This window comes from Typopeltis vanoorti, chromosome 15 (assembly GCF_054136105.1).
Source record: "Typopeltis vanoorti isolate ZY-2024b chromosome 15, IOZ_Tvanoo_1.0, whole genome shotgun sequence".
NCBI lineage: Eukaryota > Metazoa > Arthropoda > Arachnida > Uropygi > Thelyphonidae > Typopeltis > Typopeltis vanoorti.
In genome coordinates this window covers 117,403,715-117,431,065 of record NC_143563.1, presented here as the reverse complement: position 1 = coordinate 117,431,065, position 27,351 = coordinate 117,403,715, and the positions used below count along the sequence as shown (strand labels likewise).

The window sequence follows — 27,351 nt, the reverse complement described above, 5'->3', positions numbered from 1 at the left end:
GAGAACAGTTTTCTTATTTGCATCGTCAAAGTCATCTACCCAAATAGCTTCATCTTCTTTCCCATTATTTCAAGCAAAAATTACTAGTAATTTACAAGACTTGAGATACGTAGAGCAGCTATGAAGAAGTGCATATGATTGGTGCAGTATTAACAAAAGATCGTGCGAACCAAAGACAAATTAGCATTTGAACAGTTGAGTTGAAATGCTAATTCCCTTCAACCGAATTCCATAATATCCGAAACACATTCACTATATATTTCTTAATTCTCGTGAAAAGGCTTAGACGGTGGTTATGCATTTTTACTAAATAATATAAGGAAATTACAGCATAATTTCCTTAAATAAAAAAAAAAAAATGATTTAACTTCTTGTTACAGACCATATAAAAAATTGGCATCCCTTATTTGCTCTACTAAAGACCAACCTCCCCACCTAGACCTACCTGGTGTATACCAGGTCCCTTGCAGCTGTAAGTTGTCCTACTTTGGCCAAACAGGCAGGACAGCAAATATCAGAATTTCAGAACACAAGGACTACATCCGGTTTCACCAATACAGCCACTCTGGTCTTGCCGACCATGCGTTGGATACCTGCCATAGAATACGGTAGAAGAAAGTCACGATAATACACCGTAGTAAATACAAATACGAAAGGCTTTTCATGGAATCAGCTTCAGCCCTAAGAAACAATCCAAACCTCAACAAATTTAGCGCTGCATGAGACTGCCTCAAATTTGGGAAACCTACATCAGAAGACCTTCAGCCCAATTGCCCAGGAATACCAACATTGCTCGCTAGGGGACACCATCAGGACTTTAGGAGAAATAATAGCTTCCTGCTTCTTCCTCACTTACTGTTTGTTGTGATTGCGTGCACGTGTCTTGTTCTTAAGTTCCTTGAAAATGGCACGTGACGTTACCTAAATATTGAAGTATATTAACATTTATTTTAATGTATATCCTAGTTTACGCTGTAATTTCCTTAAATTATTTAGTAAAAATATATATTTCTTATGAAGAAATGAAGAATAACAAAAAAATAGTAATCACCAAAGCGGATAAGGGAAACGCCACTGTGGTGCTAAATCAAAAGGACTACAAAGGTAAGCTTAATGCTTTAGTACTAGACCGTACCACTTACCTCCCTATTGAATATAATCCTACCAGCTCTCAGATTAGAACTCTCCACAGACTCCTTAAGAAAGTCACTTCTTGGCCTGTGGAAGTCGCTAACAAACTAAAACCTTACAACTCTAGACCCCCCCCCCCCCCCCATTATATGGACTCCCAAAAATACAAAAACAAAATGTGCCATTACATCCCATAGTGGATGACATTGATTTCCCCCACATATAAATTAGCCAAATATTTATCCAAAATGCTCACACACTATACTGGCAACACATCATCACACATAAAAAACTCAGCCCACTTTAAAGCCAGTATAGAAAACCTGTCACTCCAACACACTGACATAATGGTCAGTTTTGACGTCTCCTCCCTATTCACTAATGTCCCACTCAAAGAAACCATAGAGCTCATCCAAGCCAAGTTTCCTCCCGATATCTCAGCCCTATTTCAGTTTTTTGAAGTATATTAACATTTATTTTAATTCTCAGGCTATTTCGTTTGGCAAGGAAAGTTCTACAAATAGATAGAGGGGGACAGCCATGGGTTCACCACTTTCCCCACCCTTGGCCAATTTCTTTATGGAGACCTTTGAAGAGAAAGCCTTAAACTCCGCCCCACAAAAACCCACTATTTGCCTTCGTTACGTGGATGTCTTCGCTATTTGGCCACATGGCTCAGACTCACTCCACTCCTTCCTAACACACTTAAACAACCAACACCCCAGAGTCCAGTTGACCTTAGAAAAAGAGGAAAACAACACTCTCCCCTTCCTAGACACTTTAATCACCCGCCAGCTTGATGGATCTTTGGTTTTCTCTGTTTACAGAAAACCCACTCATACTGGCAGATACATTCTCCAGCAATCCCACCATCCTCCCTCACAACAATATGGGGTTATAAAAACACTATATAACAGGGCAAAATTAATCTGCTCAGATGACAAGGCCCTAACTACCGAACTAAACCACATCCACAACACTTTCTTAGCCAATGCTATAACCCCCAAAAAATCCAAAAAATACAAAAACCAGTAAACCACAACCCCCCCCCCCCCCTCCCCAATAAAGATTACACCAAATCTATCACCATCCCCTACATCCAGGGCACCTCTGAGAAAATAGCCAATATCCTCAGAAAATATGACCTTACTTCTTGTTACAGACCATATAAAAAGTTGGCATCCCTTATCCGCTCTACCAAAGACCAACCACTTCCCCTAGACCTACCTGGTGTATACCAGGTCCCTTGCAGCTGCAAATTGTCCTACTTTGGCCAAACAGGCAGAACAACAAATATCAGGATTTCAGAACACAAGGACTATATCCGGCTTCACCAGTACAGCCGCTCTGGGCTTGCAGACCATGCCTTAGATACCCACCATAGAATTCGTTTGAAGAAAACAAAAATAATACACCACAGCAATTTTAAATACGAAAGATTATTCAAGGAATCTGCAGCAGCTCTAAAAAACGTTCCTAACCTCAACAAATTTGGGTGCATGAAACTACCCCAAATTTGGGAGACTTACATTTTGAGAACTTCAGTCCAACTGCCAAGACAACCAAATTAGCCCACCAGAGGGCACCATTAGGACTTTAGGAACAATATTAGTTTCTTGCTTTCTTCCTCATTTGCTTTTGTTAGTGCCTGCGTGCACATACCATATCTTTATGTTCCTGAGGATGGCAGCGTGACGTTGCCGAAATATAGAAGTTATTTATTAAAGTTATCTTTAATTAATATACTTTATATGCGTTGTTAATTCCGTAAACTTATTACCAGTTATGTATGACCAATGTATAAGCCTTGCTACTAGAATTACCAGTTATATATATTTCTTAGTTTTAACACATTCATGATAGGGTGGTGTCAAGCAAAACCTTATGTTGCACTGGCAGCATATGGTTTTGCTCGAGTCTATACAGCAGTTTCTGTTGGAGGGGAGATGTGATTCATTAGTTAGTGCCATTTTTATCCCAGTTGTTTCTAATTGCAGTATTTGTTGAGAAATATAATGATTTAATGCGTTAATGATGCATAGCCGAAAATTGCCATGTACCCCCCCACCCGGGTACGCGTACCACACTTTGAGAAACAATGCCTTAATGCATAGTATTATGCATGTCCGCAAGGAGTGATGAGAGCTTGGCCCACCTTTACTACGAGTTGCCTCAGTCCTGAAGATACTTTAGGTGCAAACTTTGTTTGCATACACTTGGATAAAGGATTAAACTAAATTTATTAAAGTTTTATTTTGATTTTTGCAATCACTGGGTTGTGGTCTGATCCTATGTCTGCTCCAGGATATTTTTTTGTTTGTGTTATTGCATTTCGGAATCTTTTGCTTATTATTATATAATCAATACTAGGATATAGAAAGTGCTATTAGGGATCATCATTTAGTGTCAATTTCAGGTCGAAATATTCCTCTTGCAGAACTGGGGGGAAAAAAAGTGCATAGATCATAAAAATTTTATTTTAAAATTTGCGGATAATGTTTTCATTTTTGTAACCTAACATGATATGCATATATATCTTGAAATGTTATAAGATTAAATAATTGACTAACTTGTTTGTATTAACCAGTTTTTTAAATCATTTCAACATTATTAAAAAAATTTTTTAAATGTTAAAATGTCCTGTTTTTAATGTAATACCATCATACATATATGTTCTCTCTCCCTCCTTTTTGTTCCCAAATGATCACATTTTTGTGTACTCCATTCCCTAAAGGCATAACATCATTTAAGATCACTATTTGGTAGTGAAAATTTGAATGCTGAAAAAGGTAAGCTTGGTGATCTAAGTAATAGTTTGTGGATGCTGCTGGTGTAACTATCATAGCATGAAACCTTAAATTGACAAAGATAGACAATAGTCAGTTACAGTAAAACAATTTTTTGAGGTAGATAACTAAAAATTACAGTATATTAGCTTTCCCATTTTGATTTGATGAAAATGCTTTTAATAAACTTAGATAAACATTTTGCAGGATAATTTTATTTAAAGAAATATAGTTTGCATTATGTTAAATAGGTAAAAACAGTTGCATTCTGACAAAGATCTCCTGAGCATCTAAAAGTGCAGTTAAAATTAAATTTTGTTTTAACAAAAAAGCAGAATCTTTGTGAAAATTTAAATGAATTCATTGGCAGATAGATAAAAATTCGGCTTTATAAGGAAGTAGGAAAACTTAAAGTGTTAAGGAAACAGACTGTGAGAAAAATCCTTCCAAGAATAAAGGAAATTATTGTAAATTTCATTTGTGTTAAGAAGGAAAATAAATGTGGAATTGGTCCATTGAAAGAAAATGACTTCGGCCCTGACAGAGATATCTAATAAATCTTTTGCATCATTTCTGGTAATGGATCTGACTATTTAGTTTTAAAAAATATTTTACAAAGTGTGTTGTTTCCATTGCTTTTGAGAAGAAGGTTTAGATTATCATATAACTTAAAATGAAATAAAGATCAGGTTCAAATGAACTTTATCCAAGAATTTTTAAGAAAATAAGATTTTCCTTATATTTAGTAATTCATAAGTAAATAACTACAGTATTAAGTGTGACAGTTTTTGTTATATACATTTCGTTACATCATCAACTTTTGAGTTGGTATTGACTGAAATATACTACAGCAGAATCTTTTTGTTTTGGTTTAGCCTGTGTCTTACAGATAGTCAATTTCTGTATTCTTTCTTCTACAGATATTTCCACGAGCATTGTTCAGCAGAACTGGCAACCATATTGTCCCCAAACTTCTACTAAACCTGAAGCAACACGTAACAGCTGCCTACGATCTTTTTATAATTGAATTGCTGACTTGCAAAACCACTACTTCCTGTTATCTTTCATTCCCATCTACATTCTACTTGGTTCTCTTTAACAGCTTTTGCCCCAATGTACTTCCTAAAGAATATAACCTCCAGCTCTTTAAGAGGAGTATCAACTGATCACTTGACTAGGGATCCTAGATATATTGGAAAAAAATATGGGACACTTATGGCTGAGGGTGAAAGTTTAGTATGTGCATTCATCACATATGCCAGTCTTACAAAATGATTCTAACTTTCCAAGTGTGTGCATGGTAAGGTTTACTATGCACACACTTTACTAAGTATAATTAAACAAATAGTAAATCAAATTGTTAGGCTGCATATTTTCATTAAGCCACTTTAAGTTGCCTTCAAATGGTTTTTTACTTACTATTATAGATACAAAATGGATTGTTCAATACACATGCGCACTGTTCTAACGAACTTATCATTGTTGCAGTGTTGCCATCACTGGCCTCGAGAAAATAACAACGCATCTACAGTTCCCTGTAACGACGGAGAGCAATGTTTGTAATAGAACATAAATTGTAACTCATCTATTTTGTTATTCAGTCTTGAACTCTAAAATACAGGACAAAAAGCTGCCCCGAAGAGTTTCTCGGGACAACGGGACGCATTAGCCAAAAACGGGACGATCCCATATTTTACGGGACGTCTGGGATCCCTGTACTTGACTCTTCACCCTAGCCCAAACACACATTTATTTGCTGTGTGTAAGTTGGCTAGGGTCAATAGGCTTTGCAGACTGTCTTGTATGACAGTGGGGAAAAAATTACTCCAAACAGCTAGAATATCTTTCATCTTTTGTTTTTGTGTCACCTTTATCACATGATTCCTTTTATAGTACTTTTTGATTTCTTATATATATTTCTGTAATTTTTCAGAACATGCATTTTGCTATGAACTTTCTATATACTTAATTCTTTTTTCCACCATGATTGTTTCTTAAACTTCCTGAATCCACCATTAAGTTAGGATTTTTCTATCCTTTCAGACTTACTGCACACTTTTCTGTCTGAATTTATGTTAAACTGAGAAATAATAGGCATGTAGTCTTGCTCCTGCTTTGTATTCATGAAAGATCAGGAATATTTAAGTATAAATTTTTCTTTAAATTTTGGAATACTGAAACTAAAGTACAATCTTCCTCAGCTCCAAGTTAAAATATTAGTAAATGAGCCCATTTTATTAATTAATTAATAACTTTTCATTACATAAAGTATGATTATTTGGTATACTTAATCAAATGAAGGTAATGAATATTATGTACAAATAATAATTGGGTGGAAATGGATGCATGATGATAATAAATACATTATTATAATGATGTATAATACTGTATTAGTGCTTTCCAAGTGAATTAAAAAAAAAAAAAAACTATTGCTAATAACAAAATTTTAGCATAAAATCTTCATAACCAAAATCATATTTTTCAACCATTTGGCTATGAATCCTGATATGTCAGTTTTGGGGTATAATAGATACTATCTGTAAGGAGGTTATATATATATTTTTTTTTTCCAAAAGCATCGTCTCTTTCACCTCCTTGTAAAAGATGTACAGATATGTACATGCTGTTGTATCATTTAACCAAATTTGGAATTATGATTTATTGGGATTCTTCTGAATAACAAATACAAAGTGTTATCATCATCTTCTTCTTCCAAGGTCTCCTCATGTCTGAGGACTCGTGAACCCAGCTGCAATGTCTCTCCATTTCTCTCTGTCTTTTGTTACAGCAGTGACCAACTCCAAAGTTTTTTTTTTTTTAAATCTGGTCCAACCATTTTGGTTTTGGTTGTCCTCTTTTTCTTTGTCATTCCACTTTGCCCTGGATGATAAGTTTTTCTGGGTTGTCAGTTTCACATCTTGAAATGTGACTGAAATATTTGAGAATTCTTCCATTTACAATGCTGCATAGCTGCCTCTTGAATTTTAGTTGACTTATTATACTTTTCATTAGACCTATTTGTCCATCCAGGAGACACTCAATCCCCCCCCCCCCTTCTCCAGCACCACATCTTGAAGCTGTTTATCTTGTCCATATCTCTCTTGCTGAGTGTCAAGATTCAGCACCGTAAATTAAAATTGAAAATGCCAAGCTGTTGTCCAATCTTGTTTCAGTGGCGATAGAAATATTTCTGTCTTTCCATATTTTCTACAATTGCACCATTGATGACTTCGACATGATAATTCTTTTTTTAATTTTTGGTTGACATCTACTCTTGGTGCTTAGTAGAGCTCCAAGGTAAATGAATTCATCCACTTTCTTGATGTTGTGGGCGAAATTGTCATTTTCATCTATGGCCATGCATTTTATTTTATCACGATTAATTCTTAAACCATATTTCAGGCTTTTCCATTCAACTCTTTTAATGAGCATTTCCAGTTCTCCGTTGCTGCTGGCAATAAGAATGGTATCGTTGGCATACATGAGATTATTTATCTTTTTGCCACCAACTGAAAAACTACTATCATGTTCATTAAGTGCCTTTCTCATAACATATTCTCTGTAAAGATTGTATACATCATGGGAGAATATGTATCCTTGTCTCACACCTTTCTTGACATTGAACTACTGAGATGTTTTTCCATCCATGTTCACTGCAGCCTGATTCCTCTTGTAGAGTTGTTTCAAAAGGTGTCAAGTGTTCTGACATGCACATTTTACTTAGTATTTTCCACAGGTCCTTCCACAGTCAAATGTTTTAGCGTAATCAATGAAGCACATATACAAGGGAATATTAAATTCTTGAGTTTTTCAACCCATTAGATTAGAAATTTGATCCCTGGTTCTACGTCCTTTACTAAAACCTGCCTGTTCTGCAGGAAGTTGTTGCTCGACGTATTAAGTCTTTATTTAATAATATAGAAAAGAACTTTGCTTGCATGAGAGATCAATGCTATAGTTCTATAATTATTGCATTTGTTGACATTTCCTTTTTTGTGTATTTGTTGACATTTCCTTTTTTGTGTATTATGTTTTTGTGTAAAAAAATAGATTTTACCTAGTCATCAGAACAGTCTCCTGTCTCCCAGATTTTATTACAAATTTTTCTTATGATTTCCATTACTTTGGGTCCTAGACATGCGAGAAGTTTGCTTGGTATTGGGTTGTACCTGGGGTTTCTCTTTCCTGAGTTTTTTTAGAACTTCTTCAACCTCTTATTTTAAAACGCAAGGTTCCTTATGGTAGTCTCTGGTGTTTTCTACATTGATTGAGACTCCAGCTATCACAAATGGTAATAAACAATAGTGTTAATAGGTAAGTATCCATAAAGAAAAGTACAATGGAGCTAAAATCTGTTAAACGTGGTGGCCAAGTAATCAGCCCACCTCTTTTGTTCCATCTATCAAGGATGTCCGTTGGATCAGTAAGAATATAATTTTTCACATCAGCTGTACTTGAATACTTTGGTTTAAATTTTCTATTCAACAGCCTTATTTTGCTAAATAGGTCTATGGTTTGATTTTGATTTGAGTGATTTTCAATTTCAATGCATATCTAGTTGATAAAGTTGCATTTTATCTTTAATGCAAAGTGTTTTGATGAGCTTGGATAGCTCGCTATAGATCTGCCTATCATCTTCCATTGGAAGTCCTTTTGACTTTTTCAGAGTTTCATTTGATATCCAGGGTGTATTGGTTCTGGATTTTTGGGGCAACGTTGATTTTGCAGTTTCCAGTAATATTATTTTGGTTTTATCCCATAGTTCTTCTGGGGTCATTTCATCAGTGTAATTCTCTAGTTCTAGAAATTTATTTTCCAATTTAATGCTATGTGTCTCAGTATTCCTGTGACGTCTAATCTGGGTGGATATGTTAGGTTATTTGTTTTCAAACATTTTTTCATATCAGCAATGAGGAGTTGATGATCAGAGCTGCAATCAGCTCCAGGAAATGCTTTAACATTTTTCATTATAGACCTCCATCTTTTGTTAATAAGGATGTAATCAGTTTGGTTCCTTTTTCTGTCTCCAGGTGTATGGTCTCTGTTTGTGTTGCACAAAGAAGGTGTTGTAACCATAAGTTTTCTTTCTGTACAAAATCAATCACTCTTTCACCTCTGTCATTTTGGATGCCCAGACTGTGAGATTCCAGGACTGTCTTGTTGTGGTCCTTTTTCCAACTTTTGCATTGAAATCACGTTAATGATCAAATGTCTCTTTTCAGTATGGCATATATGACTAAATTCAGATCCCTGTAGAAGAGGTCAATGGTCTCTTTGTCTACATCACTTGTAGGGGCATAAATTTGCAAGAGTGTAATCAGTGTTGGATTACAGTCAATCCTTCTATTAAGCCTCCTTAGTAGAACCTTCTGTGGGACCATTGTTAAGTTATTAGGGAAGGCAAAATAAAACCTGGTCTTGTTAGAGACCCAAACAGTAGATCAGGAAATGAATACCAGGCATACAGAAATATTTTAGAAAAATTTTGAAGAAAAAAAGCACAGCTAAAAATAATGAGAAATACATACTGGATTTTTGTTCAGGAAATGGACTAATCATCATTGTTAACACCATTGTCCAGCATAAAGATGTGCACAAATTCATATGTAGAGAAATGACAACAGAAATGACTCATTTCTTGTTGTCTCCTTTCCATGTGAATTTGTGTTGTTGTGATTAATGCTATCTTCACACTGGTTCCAGATATGTGTATACAGGAGATTTGAAATAAGAAATGTCTACCATAGGATAAAAATGAATGTCATGTTGAAAATAAATATATATAATGACTCTTACTGTTATTACTTGACACCTTCAGGTAGTCCCAAGACTCATAGAGGGAGGGCACCTCTGCACAATTCTCCGTCTCCACCACTGAAATCCACCAACTACACCAATGCCATTTACCTGCCACCACCACCACTAATATTTTCACAGACAATGACAAACATCCCTGCCCACGGCGTGATTCGAACCCGCAGTCTTTTGTCTGGAGAGCGGATATGCTAACCACTCAGCCAACCAGGCCGGCCTTTAAAATAAGAAAGTTTTAAAAAGAATCAAAGTTGAGCAGCTTTCCAAGATGAATGGTAGATTGAAATATACAACTGTTACTGGAGAGAAAAAAAAAATGAAAGAGTGAAAATAATGATCAAACCTTGGAGACTTGTACAGACAGAAAATATTTATTCATCTAGAGAGACATTTGGTAAAGTGCCTACAAGGATAGAAAAATCAGAACTGTATGGTGGCCTCAAATAGTTTAAGGAACAATCAAAAATTAAATTCATAGTACAGTGAGAAAATACAGAAATATATGTAAGAAAGTAAAGAGTACTGTAAAATGAGTCAAACGATCAAGTTGATATGAAAAACAGATGACAAAGATATTCTAGATGTTTGGAGTCATTATTTCTCTATACTTTTTTGCAAGAAAGGCTGCAGAGCCTATGGCAAACAAATGCTGTGTGTTTTGGCTCAGATGAAGAGTAAAATAATCATTTGAAACTTCTCTTAGAGCTGGGGGTTGTAGTGTTTAGGAAATACATCATGGCAAAAGCTATTAAAGAAAACTAAGGTAGAATTTAGATTGGAATGAAAGATGACAGCAAGTGAAGTGGTCTTTTGAGTCAGTAATTCAACTGTAAAAAGATGTTGAGTAGTTGCTGGTTGCTAGTTCTGCTGAAAATTCCCATGGAAATACCATGGAAAAATGGACCATCTGTGAATAATGCTGAAGGGGGATCTGTGAGAGAGGAGTTATTATTCAGCTGAAGTGCTCTCTTCTGAACAGCATCAAGAATTTTTAGAGAGAATTTAAGTGTAACAGTCAGAATATGAGTGCAGTATTCCAGGGTTTGGTAGATTTGAGATTTGTACATCTTTCTGCCAGGGGCATATATTCAGATTGTGCTAGTTCTGTTGTGCACACCCATGGAATAGCAATATTACTGATATTGTGTTTTTGCATTTATTCCTGTTAGATTCCCCTAATTGTTTCCTGGCTTTGCATGATTCTTAAATTTAAACACAATATACTAATGCTTCATGAAGAGAATACTTTCAACATGTAAACATTGCATCACATTTGTGTTAATAGCCTGGATGTGCAGTCACAAATACAGACACCTTTGAATAAGCATACAGATGCCGCAACATATCAAATTCTTAGCATTCCAGTAGTTTTAAACCATCCAGAAGGCTAGGCAGGGTGTGTGCTGAGGCAATAGCACCCAGAAATCATGGCTGTGATTGGTTATTGTGTCAGCCAATCCAATTGAATGTTGGAATTTGTTATCAGTTGCTGTTTTTCTTTTCTCAGAGTTTCATCTGTTTTGCATGCGTGAATTGTGAACTGATGTGTTTAGGACACCACATGGACAGGTTTTTTTGACATAATTTTCTATATATAATTTATAACTTTTTTTGTCCATATTTACAATGGGAAACAGTGTTGATGATCTACTGAATGTCCCTAAACCAAAACTTTTGCAGATTGTATGATTGAAGTTGAAGGCAGTAAGTCTCTTCCAAATATCAAATCTCCTGTATACACATATATCTGGAATATCTGGAACCAGTGTGACGATAGCACTAACCACAACAACAGTCACAAATTCACATGGAAAGAAGACACCAGAAATTATTAATTTCTGGTGTCTTCTCTATATATGAATTTGTGCACATCTTTATGCTGGACAATGGTGTTAGCAATGATCACTAGTCCATTTCCTGAACAAAAATCCAGCATGTATTTCTCATTATTCTTAGCTGTGCCTTTTTTTCTTCAAAATTTTTCTAAAATATTTCTGTATGCCTTGTATTCATTTCCTGATCTACTGTTTGGGTCTCTAACAAGACCAGGTTTTATCTTGCCTTCCCTAATAACTTAACAATGGTCCCACAGAAGGTTCTACTAAGGAGGCTTAATAGAAGGATTGACTGTAATACAACACTGCAGTGGTGCACCTGGGGGGGGGGGGGGGCAATAGGCCATGCCCCCCTCCCCCAAAGAAAAAGTTAAAAACACTAGAAAATTTCCCAAAATACTTTTCCTAATTAAAATTCATTTTTTTTAAATTTATGTTTTGTGTTGTCTTCTATTTCTATACTACTTATGAATTAGGGATCACATAAGGTGAGAGTATCTTACAGTAGTGTTTCTCAACCTATGGTCTGCAACGATGAGACTTGTGGTCCACAGGCAGATTTAAATTAACCAAATTAATCTTTATATTTTAATTATCCAAACAAAGCAAATTAAAATTGAATAAGTAAAAATTATTGAAATAAAATGGATAATTGAAAAAAAAATAGCGCAGAATGTTCATGCCATGAACATTTTGCCACTATTTTAATTTGTAGCGGCAGAATGATGAGTAATAAAAGAGGGGGAAGTGAACAACAATATGGTGTTATTGCTTCCACCTTTCCTTGCTGTTTTGTAAGAGTTGAAGTGAACATGTGCTATCCACATGTCCACATTTCAACGAATTGCTCGTTGTTTATTGATTTTTATTGTTGAAGGTTTTCCTCCTTCAACCAAGGCTCAATATATCTTCAGAAGTGCTAAGTAATACTTGGACAAAGTGTGTTGCGAGTTAACCCCCAGTATTTATATATTTTTGGAAATCGTGCAACGGAAAGATAAAAGCAAGCTGACAATTGAGTTGCAATGCCTAACTCTCTTAAACCGAATTACAATAATATGTGAAACTGCCATAACAACATTCACTATATATATATATTTCTTAGTTTTAACACGTTCGGTTGAATGTTATTGCTGCTTTGCGGTGAGTGAACTCACACATATGTAATTAATAACAATAGTTTTTAGTTAGATACTGTGGTGCAACATATGGTTTTGTTTGAGTCTATACAGCATAGTTTCTGTACGAGGGGACGCGATTCATTAATTAGTGTCGTTTTTATCCCAGTTGTCTCTAATTGCACTATTTGTTGAGAAATATGTTACACAGACTGCGTGTACCTTATTCACTGACATAGTAAAAGTACTTTTTTTTCCTTGCCTCTGCAATATAGTGGCTATTGGGGAGGGTGTGTTGCTTACCGCAGGAGCAAGTTACCATCTCCCTGCTCTGAACGTGTTTCAGCTTTTTTTCATTTGCTAGGTATATGCAAAACTTTTTTTAATTTCTTTTTTCGAAAAGTAAAATCAGGGATGCGAGTTATGCGACACAGAGTTATATTCGAGTAAGTACGGTATTTAAATTATGGATAAGTACTTGGTATCTTCTTTAAACGGAAAAATAGCTCAGATGACAGTGATAATACAAAACGAGTTTCTAATGACAGTTTGTGTGTAGTTTCTGAAGAGAAAGGTCTGTAACGAATCCACAGAAATACAGAATTCTCATCAGTTGCAATGCGATAATAGTAATATGCTGAATGAAAGGAAAGATTTGCTGACTTGCTGGACACTCGACCAGTGGATTGCATTCGAAGGTAAATACAATTGGTTATTTTGTAGGAACATATTCCTGTTTTGTGACTTTTCTCCCTTTATGGTAATTATGCCTACATTATTGTGTTATTATTCAGCAATTCTTAGTTTTGAATGTGTATATAAACACATTCAAAACTAAGAATTGAATGTGTTTATATACACATTCAAAACTAAGAATTGAATGTGTATAGAATGTGTATATAAACGTGTGATGAAAGGGACGGAGGTTTGGAGCTTTCCCAGATAGTATTCGAAAGGTAAATACAATTGGTTATTTTTGTATAGGGCCTCGAAACTTATTAGTTTAAAATTTAACCACTGAGAAAGGGTTTGTGTCCACCTCAAAACTCTGAAACAGAATTTGGAAACATATTTTCCGAATAACTTTTATAAGAAAATTTCTGTGGGTTCACAATCCATTTCAGGGTTGCAGTCATGAGAACGACCTTTCATTATCGAAAAAAGAACAGCTACTTGAGCTTTTGAGTGACAGTGGGCTTAAAATGCAGTTCAGTGATCTTGGTTTGGCTTGATTCTGGTCTCTCCTTCATTGAGAAGTGAATTTCCTAAATTATCTGAAAAAGTATCGAAAATCGTCATTTAGTTTTCTACAACCTATCTTTGTGAAAAAGGATTTTCATCACTGCTTCAAATAAAAACAAAATACAGAATTCGTCTTAGTGTGTATGCCGATCTTCGACTGAAATTGACCAATATTGAGCCAGAAATCCAGCACCTCTGCAAAGCCGGGAAGCTCATCCATCTCATTAAAAGTAAATAGTAACATAATTATATCATATTATTTATTTATCTAATAAAAATTAAAACTTTGTTTAATGATGATACATTTTTAATTGTTTACTTCCAAGTTAATTATGTTTCCATATATATTCAAAACATGCTTTTAGATTTATTATGTTTTAAATGGCACAGTTTTTCCCAAATGTTGGTAATCCCTTCATACGTTTTTTAAATAAAAATACATAACTTAGTGGTCCATAGAATAGTTTTAGGCATTTTACTGGTCCTTGTGCTTAGAAAGTTGGAGAAACGCTGTCCGAGCCGGGCCGGAGAGGATCACGGGTATCATGTATTGGTAAATCATTGCAGTTGCTCAGTCATAGGTCGTGTGCAATACACTCGTATTATGTGCTATTTTGCATTGAGTTTGTTGAAAAGCATGTCTTGAACTTGAAACTTAGCTTTCCATCTCTGAAGAGTAACCTTTACCGTACATAAATTCTTCAATAACATTTTAAAGTTAAATTTGTAAAAGATTTTATTTTATTTTTTGGATTTTGTGCTTCAAATTATGGCTGGAAAACGTACGCAGAGTATTTTATTGAACTACTTCAAAAAAAACCAAAAAAGGATGATTCAAATGTTAGTCTCAATGTTGGCGCTATTAATATTGTCAATACCGATTTGGATTTGTTTTCCCCAGTCGTAGGTCAGACAAAACCATTGAATTATCCAGAAGGAAGTACTTCCTTAGTTGGTATTAATGCTCATGACATCGCATTGTTGAAAGAACAAACATTTAATTCTAACAATAACTTAGATATTGTGAAAAAAGTTGTAGAAATCAGAACCAAATTTTAATTTTCCTGCAACCTGTGCTGCAATTCACAACCGAAGTTTTCATTACACATGGCTTGTGTACTGTACTCTCAAGTTGAAAATAGTGCATAATGTAAATATTTATTTTATTTTATTTTTTTTTTTTTTTTGCACCTGCTAATGTTGGAAAATCTAAATCTGAAGTACCTGGGCAGTTAGTTACACAAGGTTATAATAATTGGAAGAAAGCCATTGAGAAATTTAATAATTATCAAAAAAAAAATATCATATAATGGCTGTTATGACTTACGAAAGGCTAAACATTCAAGATGGAAAATTTCTGCCACTGAACATCTTTCCTTGTGTGCCAGATATATAGATGAAGAAAATTACAATAAATCCAATCAATCAACAAATTGATGTAGATAGTGCATCACAAGCCGCAGTTAATCGGAAACTATTACAGCTGATTATAGAAACAGTAATTTTATATGGTTGGCAAAATATACCCTTGAGAGGTATATTTTGCCAACATTGTGATTATGGAGAATTTTCATTTGAACACGATTCAATCCAATGAAGCAATTTTCGAGCTTTGTTAAGAACGAGAATCGATACAGGCGTTGAAAACTTGGCTGAACATTTTAAACGTTCTGCCAAAAATGCTACCTACATTAGCTGGAACATACAAAATCAAATTATAAATGCATGTAATGAAATCATTTTGAACCGTTTTTTCGAAAAAATTAATTCTGCGAAATGTTTTTCAATTCTTGCCGATGAAACTTGTGACATTTCTGCAACTGAAGCCAGATATATAGATGAAGAAAATGACAACAAAGTTTGTGAACAATTTTTGCAATTTGTTCCTGTAAAAAGCACTACAGGAAAAAACTTATCCACCAAAATATTAGATAGCTTAAATAATTATGGCATCGATTTGTCATATTTACGTGGGCAAGGTTACGACGGTGCCGCATCAATGAGCAGAAAGTTTAATGGTGTCCAATCTCACATATCAACTTTATGTCCACAAGCTTTATATGTTCATTGTGCATCACATAGTTTGAATTTGGCAATTGGAAATGCTGTATCTGTGACTGAAATAAGAAATAATTGAAAAGGTACACAATTTCTTCAATACCCCTAAGAGACAGGACGTCCTTGTTGACAACATTGATAAATATACACCAGATACTAAGAGACAGAAACTATGCCAAGTTTGCCTGACTAGGTGGGTGGAATGCCATGAAGCCATCATGATCATGGTGGAATTATATGATGCAGTGATTCATAGTCTTGAAACAATCATTTCTTGGGAAGACAGGGACTCGTCCTCTAGCCCAAAACTTTTGAATAATTCATTGTGTGAATTTGGTTTTATAATATCTTTTATTTAGTTTGCAAAAAATATTTGCATACACCTTACCATTGTCTAAAATAATGCAAAAATCTAACAGTGAATTCTTAATTGCCCTAAATTTTGTTGATGATGTTGTGGCTCAATTAAATACCATTCGTGAAACACCAGATTCTTCATTTAAAGATATTTACGATGAAGCATGTATAAAAGTTACATCAAAACAAACATTAAGATCCAATGTTCCAGCCGATTTTGTAGAAGAGTATTTCAGGAGAACTGTTTTCATTCCATTTATTGACCAAATATTGACTCAACTTCAGGAACATTTCACTCGGCACTGCATTTTGAAAAATTTTTTTCTCTTCTACCAAATGGAAAAGATGCTCCAACAGCAAGTGTATTGGAAAATTTTCGTCAGTTGTGTGAATTTTCTGCCGGTGATTTGCCTTATACAAATCCAGCAATTTTTAACGCCGAATTCAAGTTGGTATAAGAAATTTGAAAAACCATTTGCAATAGCTCCATGCAAAAATGCCGTTGATGCAGTTTCAAAATGTGACAAAATGATATATCCTGACATCTATAACTTATTAAAAATATTTGCAACGCTTCCGGTGACAACATGCATCAGTGAAAGGTCATTTTCTAACTTATGCCTTTTTAAAAACCTATTTAAGATCTACCATGACACAATCACGATTGAACCGACTGGCTTTGCTGTATATACTCAGTGGGGTATATATGTATATATTCAATCGGGAGAGGTGTGTTATTGATGATAGCGGATGAGCTACAGCCAAGGAGAATAGAAGTGGAACTGCAGGATAGAGAAAAGAGCACATTTGAGACTATTTGGTGTGAGATTGAAACTAGCAGAACAAAATATACAGTTGGGTGCTGCTATAGACCAGGTGATGGAATAGATGGTGGAGATAGTATGCATAAGCAAATAGAAGAAATGAGTGGAAGGAGGGCAATTATTATGGGAGATTTCAACTATAGTAACATTGATTGGAAGGAGGAGAGGACACATGGGAGGAAGGAAATGGATTTTATGCAGTTATTAAGGGATAACTATCTGCGACAGCATGTAATGGAAAATACTAGGGGTCAGAGAGTGCTTGACCTGGTAATTGCATTTGAGAATTTGGCTGTAACGAATATGACCATGTTGCCACCAATTAGTGAGAGTGATCATAGGGTCTTGACTTGGGAGGTGGCTAAAGGTGTGGAATTTACAATTAAGACAGGGTACATGTGGAATTATCGGGCTGGTAAGTATGACAAGCTTAGGAGATTGATTGGTACAGTGCCATGGCATGTACAACTGCAAGGGCTAGAAGTTGAATGGGAGGTGGTTAAAAAGTGTTTGCATGAAGCAATGGCTGACTGTATACCTAGAGTCCGAATAATAAATCAAGTAGGAGTTAAATGGATGAATAACACCATTAAGCTTGAGCTGCAAAAAAAAAAAAAAACTATGGACGGAATTTAAGGAGAAAGGTGACCGGCAGGCACATGAACAGTATAAAGCCCAGGCCAGAAGGGTAACGAGTGTGGTAAGAAAAGCAAAAATGGATTACGAAAGAACATTAGCCATGCAGGCTAAAGAGAATCCCAAACAGTTTTTTCAATATGTTGCAAGTAAAAGAAAAAATATATATGGCAGAATGATTTTAAAGAATGCTGATGGTAGGGAGGTAACCAAATCAGTGATATAGTAGAATTACTGAGCGAGCACTTGCAAGAATATATCATCCAGGTGGTGACATTGCAGGAATGAATGAACCAATAGATAATACGGGAATTAGGAATTATGGTGAATGAGGTGGAGGTGAGTTGTCTATTGCAAAACCTCAATGTCAATACATCTGTGGGATTGGATGGTATACCAGCTCGTGTCGTACATGAAGCAGCTAAAGAATTGTCAGTACCCTTGACCATTTTGTTTAATCTGAGTCTCGGGTCTAGGTTAGTCCCAAGGGAGTGGAAAGAGGGGAAAATAGTTTCACTGCATAAAGGAGGTTCCAAGACTACTATTGTAAATTACCAACTGATTAACATATCAGGAATCGTTGTCAAGTTCTTGGAGAAACTAGTTAAGAGAAGAATACAGGATTGGATAGATGAAAATGGGATACTGAATGGGTTTTTTTGTGAAGGGTAGATCATGCCTCAGTAACTTGATCACGTTTTATAACACAGTGATGGCTGAACTGGGTAAGGGTAATGGGTTTACAGTGATTCTACTGGACCTTGCCAAGACCTTTGACAGTATACCACATGGAACTCTAATCAGTAAACTGGAGCAGATGGGGATGGATAGGAGGGTGGTTGATGGAGAGATACCAGAGAGTGGTTTATTCAGGAGTGGAGTCCAAAAGACGGCTTGTGACTAGTGGTGTGCCGCAAGGTTCTGTTCTTGGACCACTACTTTTCAATTTGTTCATTAACAATATAGGAAAGGATCTGAGAGGAAGTGTTCACTTGTTTACTGATGATGCAAAGTTGGGTAGAGCAATTGTAAGTGCACAGGATGTCAAAATTTTGCAGGATGATTTGGATAGTTTGGAGGTCTGGGCTAGGGAAAATGGATGTCAATTTAATGTGGCAAAGTGCAAGGTTATACATTTTGGAGTGAAAAGATTAGCAGCAGTATATCACATTGGTGGAGCCTTGCTCCAGGAGATTGAGGCCAGGAATTTGGGCAGACAGAGAGTTGAAGTTTAGGGGCGCACATTGCAAAAGTGGCTAAATCAGCTCATCAAATCACATGGTTACTGAAAAATACTTTAACCAGCAGAGACAAACAAGTTATTGTTCCTCTATATCGAGCTCTGATAAGACCCCATCTGGACTACTGTGCCCAGATATGGGTGTCAGGGTTTCTTCTTGATGGGGAGGAGGTGGAGAGGATCCAGAGATGAGTGGCCAAGATGGTGGCAGGTCTGTGGAATGAACCTTATGAGAACAGATTGAAGATTTGTGGGTTGCAAAAATTGGTAGATAGGTGGAAAAGGAGTGATATTATTGAGACATTAAAATTACTGAAGGGTTTCTATAAGATCAATCCAGAAGATATTTTTGAGAATAGGACTGGTGGTGGGAGGACTAGGGGCCATACATGGAAGCTGGGCAAGAATGTGGTTAACAAGGGTGTTAGAGCTAGGTTTTTTACTTCGAGAGTAGTGAATGAGTGGAATAAGCTGCCAGAGTCTGTTGTGGGTGCCATGACCATGAATGAGTTCAAGGTGAGGTATGATAAATACTGTGTGAATGTCAAATAGTTGTTCTTGACATGATGTTAGGGCCTCCCTCGATGAGCCTGTTGACTCCTTGGAGTTGCCCGAAATAATAATAATAATACACAGAGATTAATGTAACCACGACTGAAATAATTCAAGAGCTTTGTAAAAAGAAAAGAAAACTGGATTTTATTCTTTAAATAAATTTTTATAATCACCTAATGAATTTTATTTAGTGGATTATTGGAGGTATCAAGAATAATAATAATAATAATTTTATTTAATGAATTTTATTGAATGAGAAAAATATTTTTCATGCAAATTCATTGCATTAAAAATATTTTAATCCGTTCACCCCCCCCCCAGATTAAATCCTGGGTGCGGCACTGCAACACTGATTACACTCTTGCAAATTTATGCCACTACAAGTGATGTAGACAAAGAGACCATTGACCTCTTTTACAGGGATCTGAATTTAGCCATAGATGCAATACCGAAAAGAGACATTTTGATCATTAAGAAGGATTTCATTGCAAAAGTTGGAAAAAGGACCACAACAACATTATATTTACACTTTTTTGAGTAATTCAAATATACAAACCAAATATAGAATTCTCCTTATTGTTTTCTAATATAGCTTAAACAAGTTGTCCCCCACTCTATGCCGATTTGGTTACAATTCATTGATAAAGTATTCCAAGTTATCCTATAATTAATTTAATCGAACCAATTAAGATGAACGCTGATGCACTAAGCACGCTTAAAACTTTCATACATTAATAATAATGCACTTATATGGTCAAAATGATGTGAATTTTGTAGTGTGGATTGCATAAGCCACACAACAGCACACCCAACTTAAATGGCCGCCTAACACCACTGCTTTTTATCATTTACAAAAATTAAACTGTCACTTCTATATGTAGTTAATGACTATTAAATTATTTTAGGAAATTATAACATATACTAAGTATTAATTAAAAGAAAACTTTAATCAATACTTCCTATATTTTGGTGTCTTCATGGGAACATAATACTATGATAAGTGCACACAGGCACTAACAACGACCAAATGACAATGGCCGAAGAGAGTAACTATCATTGTTTCTAGAGTCCTAAAGGTGCCCCCTTCCCTCTCAGTGGGCTAAATTGGGTTGTCTTTGATGTTGGGCTGATGTTCTCATGATGCAAGCTTCCCAAATTTGGGGCTGTCTCATGCACCCAAATTTGTTGAGGTTTGGGAAATTTTTTAGAGCTGAGGCTGGTTCCATGAACAATCTTTCGTATTTATATTTGCTGCAGTTAAGTAAAGTGGCTTTCTTCCATTGTATTCTGTGGCAGGTATCCAGAGCATGGTCCGCAAGCCAGAATGGCTATATTGGTATTACCATTTGGCCATATCGGTACACAATAAATAATGGAAAAAACTCACGTAGAAAGATTATTTAATAGTATAATTTTCGCCTGTGTGTCACAGGCATCTTCAGTACATTAAGCTCAAAATTAATTAATTAATTAATTTGAGCTTAATGTACTGAAGATGCCTGTGACACACAGGCGAAAATTATACTATTAAATAATCTTTCTACGTGAGTTTTTTCCGTTATTTATTGTGTACCGATATGTCTACTCACGATTTACCTCTATTAAAACTCATTTGGCCATAGTAACTAGTATTTACCATATCCCTTGGGATGTAATTTGACATACTTCATGCAAAGTGGCTGTTCTGTGAGAAAAAAATAAAAATAACATCAGTATTACATTGAATATGTGAATCCTCAAATGTCAGGTCTGACACAGCATAATGTTGATACTAAACACAGTATCCTGTGGAATGAAGCTACTCTTCTCCATAGAAACATAAGTTTTAAATATAAACACCTTTCTCTTTTACATCATCCTAACCTGAATTGGAATGATTATCTTGCCTCCAAAAGTTTGGGAAATTCTCATATGAGGTAAATATCAAAAATAGCTTTAAATATTAATTTCTAGCACACGGCAACCACTTTTAATTGGTAAACTGATTGTATTCGTTCTTTGATTTGTTGTTTCCACACACTACTATTATTTTTAGCACAGTATTTGTATTTTAAACTATATTACTGTGGTTATCGTGTAATTTGTTTTATAGTTATGCTACAAGTACCGCTTTAAAGATAAGATAGACACTTATCACCTATTTTTTTGGAATCAGCTGTATATAGGTTTGCATGCTGTAGGGTGGATGCCAGTTGAGTATAACTTAGAAATAGATGATAAAGAACAGTAGTTTAGTTCAGGAGAACTTCAGCCGTGTTTAGTCATGATTTCATCAGCACCAGAAGCCATTTTGCTATCCAGGTTTTTTCATAATTATTCTGATGTCTTCCTGACAGAGGGTCACAGAAAGCATGCAGTGCAGTTATTAACGTAAAGGAGATGATTTGCCTTGGTCACCCGTTCTAGGTCATCTACTGCAAAAGTGCTGGTATCATTCTTATGACAGAAAGAATCATAGAGAGTGTGGTTTGGATAGTTAGGATGGGCATTTTTTGTTATGGCAGAGATTTGAAGTTTTTTATATATATATATAAAAATGGATGGATGAATGCCTGCAGTGATGGTTCCCATCATTTCGATTGGTGTCTATATTACACATTTTTGTAAAGTGAATACAGAATAGTGTATGAGAGAGAAAGATTAATATTTTGGAGAGTCTGTTTTTATTCCACTGGAATGTCTGTATTTATTTTGGTTTACTACCTTATTAATATTTCTAAAGTGACAAGGGGAAAAAAAGCAGGAAAACATACTGTGGGAGAACATATTCTCCCCATACAAAGAACATTCAATCTCCATGCCATAGCATGGTCTCTTCAAATTATTATTATTACATGAAGCTCAGGGAGTCCAAAGACTCATCGAGGGAGGGCATCTACTCTACAACTCTCCGTCTCCATCACTCAGTCAACCAACTACAATGAAATGCAACTACATTCATCATCTACACTAAACGCCATCAAATCACTAACCACCACCACTAGTATTTTCAAAGACAATCACAAACATTCATGCCCACATCAGGATTCAAATCCACAGCTTTTTAGCTGAAGAGCAGATATGCTAATCACCAACCAGGCCGGCGATCAATTGCTGAATGAAACAAGAAGTGACGTAACAATGGTAGAAAATATTCAAGAGGAATGTAATCAATGCACATTAATATTCAAGTAGTATAAACCATCAAAAACCTGAAATGGGAAAATTCAGCAGGACTATAGATAATATTCAATCAGAAATGCTCAAATATGAAATATAAAAGTTTTTACACTGGCTGCACTGCATAATTCAGAAAGGCCTGGTCAGAAGGTCAAATCATAGATTGGAGTAGAACTCTGATAGTAACCATCCATATATAAAATGGAAATAAAAACTAAATATGAGAATTACAGAGAATTTCCCTGTTGACTGTTCCATGCAAGATTTATACAGGTATACTTGAAGAGGCTAAGAAAGATTGTGGAAAGGAAACCACTAGCAAGACAAGCTGGGTTCAGGCCAGCTGTAGGTTACCATGCTCAGATTTTACTTTTTATGCCTTAGCTAAATTGAATAGGTTAGAAATAGGTACTCTACTGATTTGGTGGGAATATCAGCAATAAAAAGACAAATTATGAAAATGGACAGGATCATTGAAATATCAGCTGCATTCTGAATGGAGAACTTATTGAAAAAATAAATATGTTCAGGCACAATTTTTATTGAAGTTGGCAAATTAAATATGGAAATAGACAACAGAATAAAGAGCTTTCTTTCCTTCAAGGTTACACGGTGATCAGAATTCATAAAAATTATGGAAACAACTAATGTGTTGTTAGAGTAAAAACACTTCAGTTTAATATAAACCAAAATAATCACTCGACATGTTGATCTTGACATTAAGGTCATCATCTGGAGTATACACATATATACAAAGAAACAAGCTGCATTACAATCTACATGGTATGCTTGGTCAACTGTTAAAACTATTATCCTGACCTCTGGTGAGGAAGAAAACCTTTACTACATCAATGCTAGAGTCCTGTTATAGATAGATAATAATTTAGTTAATAGTTTAATTTACTTTTGTAACCAAATTAATAATAATAATACAGGACTCTAGCATTGATGTTGATGTAGTTAGGGTTTTTTTTTCACCAGAAGTTAGGCCAATAGTTTTAATGGTTGACCAAATAATCAATTTACTTTAGTATACCATGTAGATTGTAGTGCAGATTGTTTCTTTGTATATATGTGTTTACTTCAGATGTCCTTAATGTGAAAGTCAGTTTCAAGTGATTATTTTGGTTTATGTTAAACTAAAGTTTCACTCCTACACGGTAGTTTGTTCCATAATTTTTATGATGAAGAATAAAGAGCTGGTATATCAGGACGTCAACTGAATAAATTTATATGGAATAAGAGAGAAATTAGTCAAAACACTAAACTATTATATAAAAGTTAGTATTCAAACCAGTTTTAACTTATGGATCCAAGAGCTGCACCATAAATAAAACATTTGATCAAAGACTGGAGACCAGACATATGAGAGTTCTGAGAAAGATTAGGGGACTGAACAGATGGTGTCAGTATCATATTAAAAATGAGGATATTAGGAAGGAACTTGACATCGTCAGTATTCAGGAGTGTGAACTGAGCTAATTTCAGGTGGTATGGTCACTTAAACAGAATGTTACAGGAAAGATAAAGGATAGCAGGGAAAAAACCAAGAGGAAGAGCAAGTACTAGGTGCACATTTTAGACACTTTTAGTTCAGATGCAGTTAGAAGTATATTAGAACAAAAGAACAGGTGATGACATTGGAGTTCTCATAACACATTCAGAGTAAAATTATCAATAGGAAGTTACTGAATTTTATTTATAAAATATGAAACATTACAAACACTTTGCAGTCAAAGTCAACCATTCATTATGAGAGTCTTTTGCTGAGATAATAATGCTACATGACACCTCCAAGGAGTCCCAAGACTCGTTATGGAGGGAAAGCTACAACGTATGTGTACCCCTTGAGGGTACACATTCAGAAATTGGTGTCATTTCCATTTTTTGCATTAAAGTGATTATGAACAATAAATTTGGGCAATAAACAAAGAATAAAAACAAGTGAAATGAGATTTATGAGAACTGCAAAATACACGTTATTAGATTGAGAAAGGAACGAAGACTTCTTAAAAGAACTAAAAACAAAATCAATAGAAGAAAAACAAAACCATTATAAACAAAAATGGATTGAACATGTAAACCGAATGTCCAACACCCAATATCCTAAACAAATACTAAAATATAAGTCAATTGGAAAGAGAAGGCAGGGTAAACCTCAAAAAAGGATATTGGATGAATAATGAGACCGAAGCATGCCAATATGGTCTAATTAGTGTTATGATGAAGTAATCATGTAATCTGTGCTGAATGCTGTTAGGAAACCCAAGCAGATTTTTTAAAGAAAATATTTTTCTTGATATTCTGAATATATTATATTATTTTACTTACATATTTAAAAGCAACATTTTTTTTCCTTCCATACATATTTTTACAATTCATTTGGTACATAGGGCATGGCTGCACTTGATGCCGTCATGTAGTTGTCAGTCTTTCGTGAAGAACCTAAGCAAAGTTTTCAATTTTAGAAGTCAAATTGACATTATAACCATCATGAGTTTGATTTTCTTGTGGGTTTTTAAAAATTTATCTAATCATACATGAAATCCTGGAGTAGTAACTTGGTGTATGCAGAATTTGAGTCGGAAATTTTTGTTGAAGTCGCAACTAAAATGTTGTTATTGCTTGCCTGTATAGGTTTACTTATAGCTTGTTCCATACTGCACAATGCATAGTGCCCATTCAACCCCACTTCATCAATTAAATGTATTTTAGTCTGTGAATTGTGTGTGTTCTCTGATCAGTTTTGCAGAAGGTGCATCCAGATTTCTGGAAGCACACAAAAACAATTTATTATTATTATTATTATTTGACACCTCCAGGGAGTCCAAAGACTCATCGAGGGAGAGTGTGCCGACAGCGTCGAACAATTGTTCCCTTCCAACTACTAACCACTCTCAAACTTGCTTAACTTTTTGCATGAGCCATTAGTAGCAGAGGCTCTACCAATCGACCAACTTATTTTTTCTTTGAAGTCCAATTTTTTCACTGTTGTTGAAAATGCCATTTAAGTGTCATGATCCTGTACTGTAGTGAAAAATGAACAGCTCTTTTCTAGTTATCGGATGCTTGTCACATTGTCCTGTGAAGTTTGCTATGAAATACATATTTCATAATCTTTTAAATTCTCTATTGGACTTAAGAGTAGTGAGGTTTCAGGAATAATATCGTTTTCAGTCAGCTATCTGGATGGCATGATGTATTTACTAAATTATGAAGTACCAGTGAAGAAATAATGTTTTGATGTTCATTTTTATTTTTTTTAAATAAAAAAAAGTGTAAATATCCACAATGAGCATAGCAATCTTAAAGTCCTGTAGTAACATGGAAAATATATTTCAAGAGTGATTAGTAAATAACTGTATGGTTCAGAATTTTAGGTGAAATCTTTTTTTTTTATTTCTAGAGAGAAGCGCCACATGGATGTATCATTTGTTATTACAGTTAGAAGCCTTTGCAATGGACATACACCAGCTAATGTGTTACTGGCATAACCAAATGCTAGCCCCACCAATCTATTGAATTGGCATGATGATTCTAGGTCTTTGCTTCTCTCCTGTGTTCTTAACTGTTGTTACCATTCTACACACAGTCTTCATTTTCTGGAATGATTACATTTTTGTTGATGCTTGGAAGAGAGGTGTTCACTGTCTGCTGGCCTGGTTAAGATAGCTCACTTTCCAACAAACTGGCTGCATGTTCAAATCCCAATTTCGGCATGGATATTTGTAAATGGCCTGAGGTGGTAGATGAATTTCGTTGCACAGGGTGAAACAAATTATTGGTGGATTGGCTTAAAAAAGTTCCATCTTTGTTCTCTAAAGTAGGATGTCCGGATTATATAAATAATAATAATGCAAAAAGAAAAACAAATCCAAAAAATCAGAAGAAAAAAAAAATCAGCTAACGCCGTTTTATTCCCGTACGGGAGTAGGCGAGGCCAAAAAAAAAAGAAAGAAAGAAGCCGGCTCTACTGACGGTGCAACACATGTATTTGCATGGGGAGACAAATTTTTTTTTTTTTGGGGGGGGGGGGGCTGCCAAAATGAAAGTGAATAAAATGAAGACGTGGAATAAATAATAATAATACTGCGTAAGATCGCAGTTTTTATATTAAGTTGACTAGTGACTTATGTCCATGATGCTGTTTCTATTTCTGACAATCCTTCGACCAATACTCGCGTAATGCTCTTCGGTAATCGAAGCTATGTGAGTCATTCTTCGCTTACTCTCTTTCCGTATCATTGATACGGAAGTAATATATTATTATTATTATTTAACACCTCCAGGGAGTCCAAAGACTCATCGAGGGAGATTGAAATTTCCACTCGAGTCCTTCTTTTTGAGTAACGGCCGTCGATACTGTAATCTACAGAACGTTTCAGTTGTTTTTGAGCGTGTATTAAGGAAAGTTGATTTTGCTCAGTGTTAGTGACTGATACAGTGATAAGTTTTTTTTTTTAGTTTTATGTAAATTAGTAGTTAGTACAGTGTTTCAACCTCCATTAATTACTAAATAATACCATACTAATAATGTTTTATTGTAGGGTTTGAAACAATTTTAATATGCAAATAGATTACAATGTCCGATAAAAG

General features: G+C 35.2%; 1 protein-coding gene and 1 long non-coding RNA gene across 7 annotated transcripts in view; one reads left to right on the top strand and one right to left on the bottom strand.

Moving 5' to 3' along the window:
* Ae2 (anion exchange protein Ae2) overlaps positions 1-27,351 on the top strand; it is an 834,322-nt gene that overhangs the window by 5,994 nt on the left and 800,977 nt on the right. The window lies entirely within an intron of this gene.
* LOC150099097 (uncharacterized) overlaps positions 1-27,351 on the bottom strand; it is a 135,145-nt gene that overhangs the window by 96,540 nt on the left and 11,254 nt on the right. For 2 of the 4 annotated variants that reach the window (XR_016549478.1, XR_016549479.1), the window contains exon 3: positions 25,087-25,200. The exons of 1 other annotated variant lie outside the window; for it this stretch is intronic. This is a non-coding gene — a long non-coding RNA (uncharacterized LOC150099097). Of the gene's footprint in view, positions 1-4,311; positions 5,101-25,086; positions 25,201-27,351 lie in introns of those variants that run through there. One more of the 4 variants, XR_016549480.1, reaches the window with a different exon arrangement.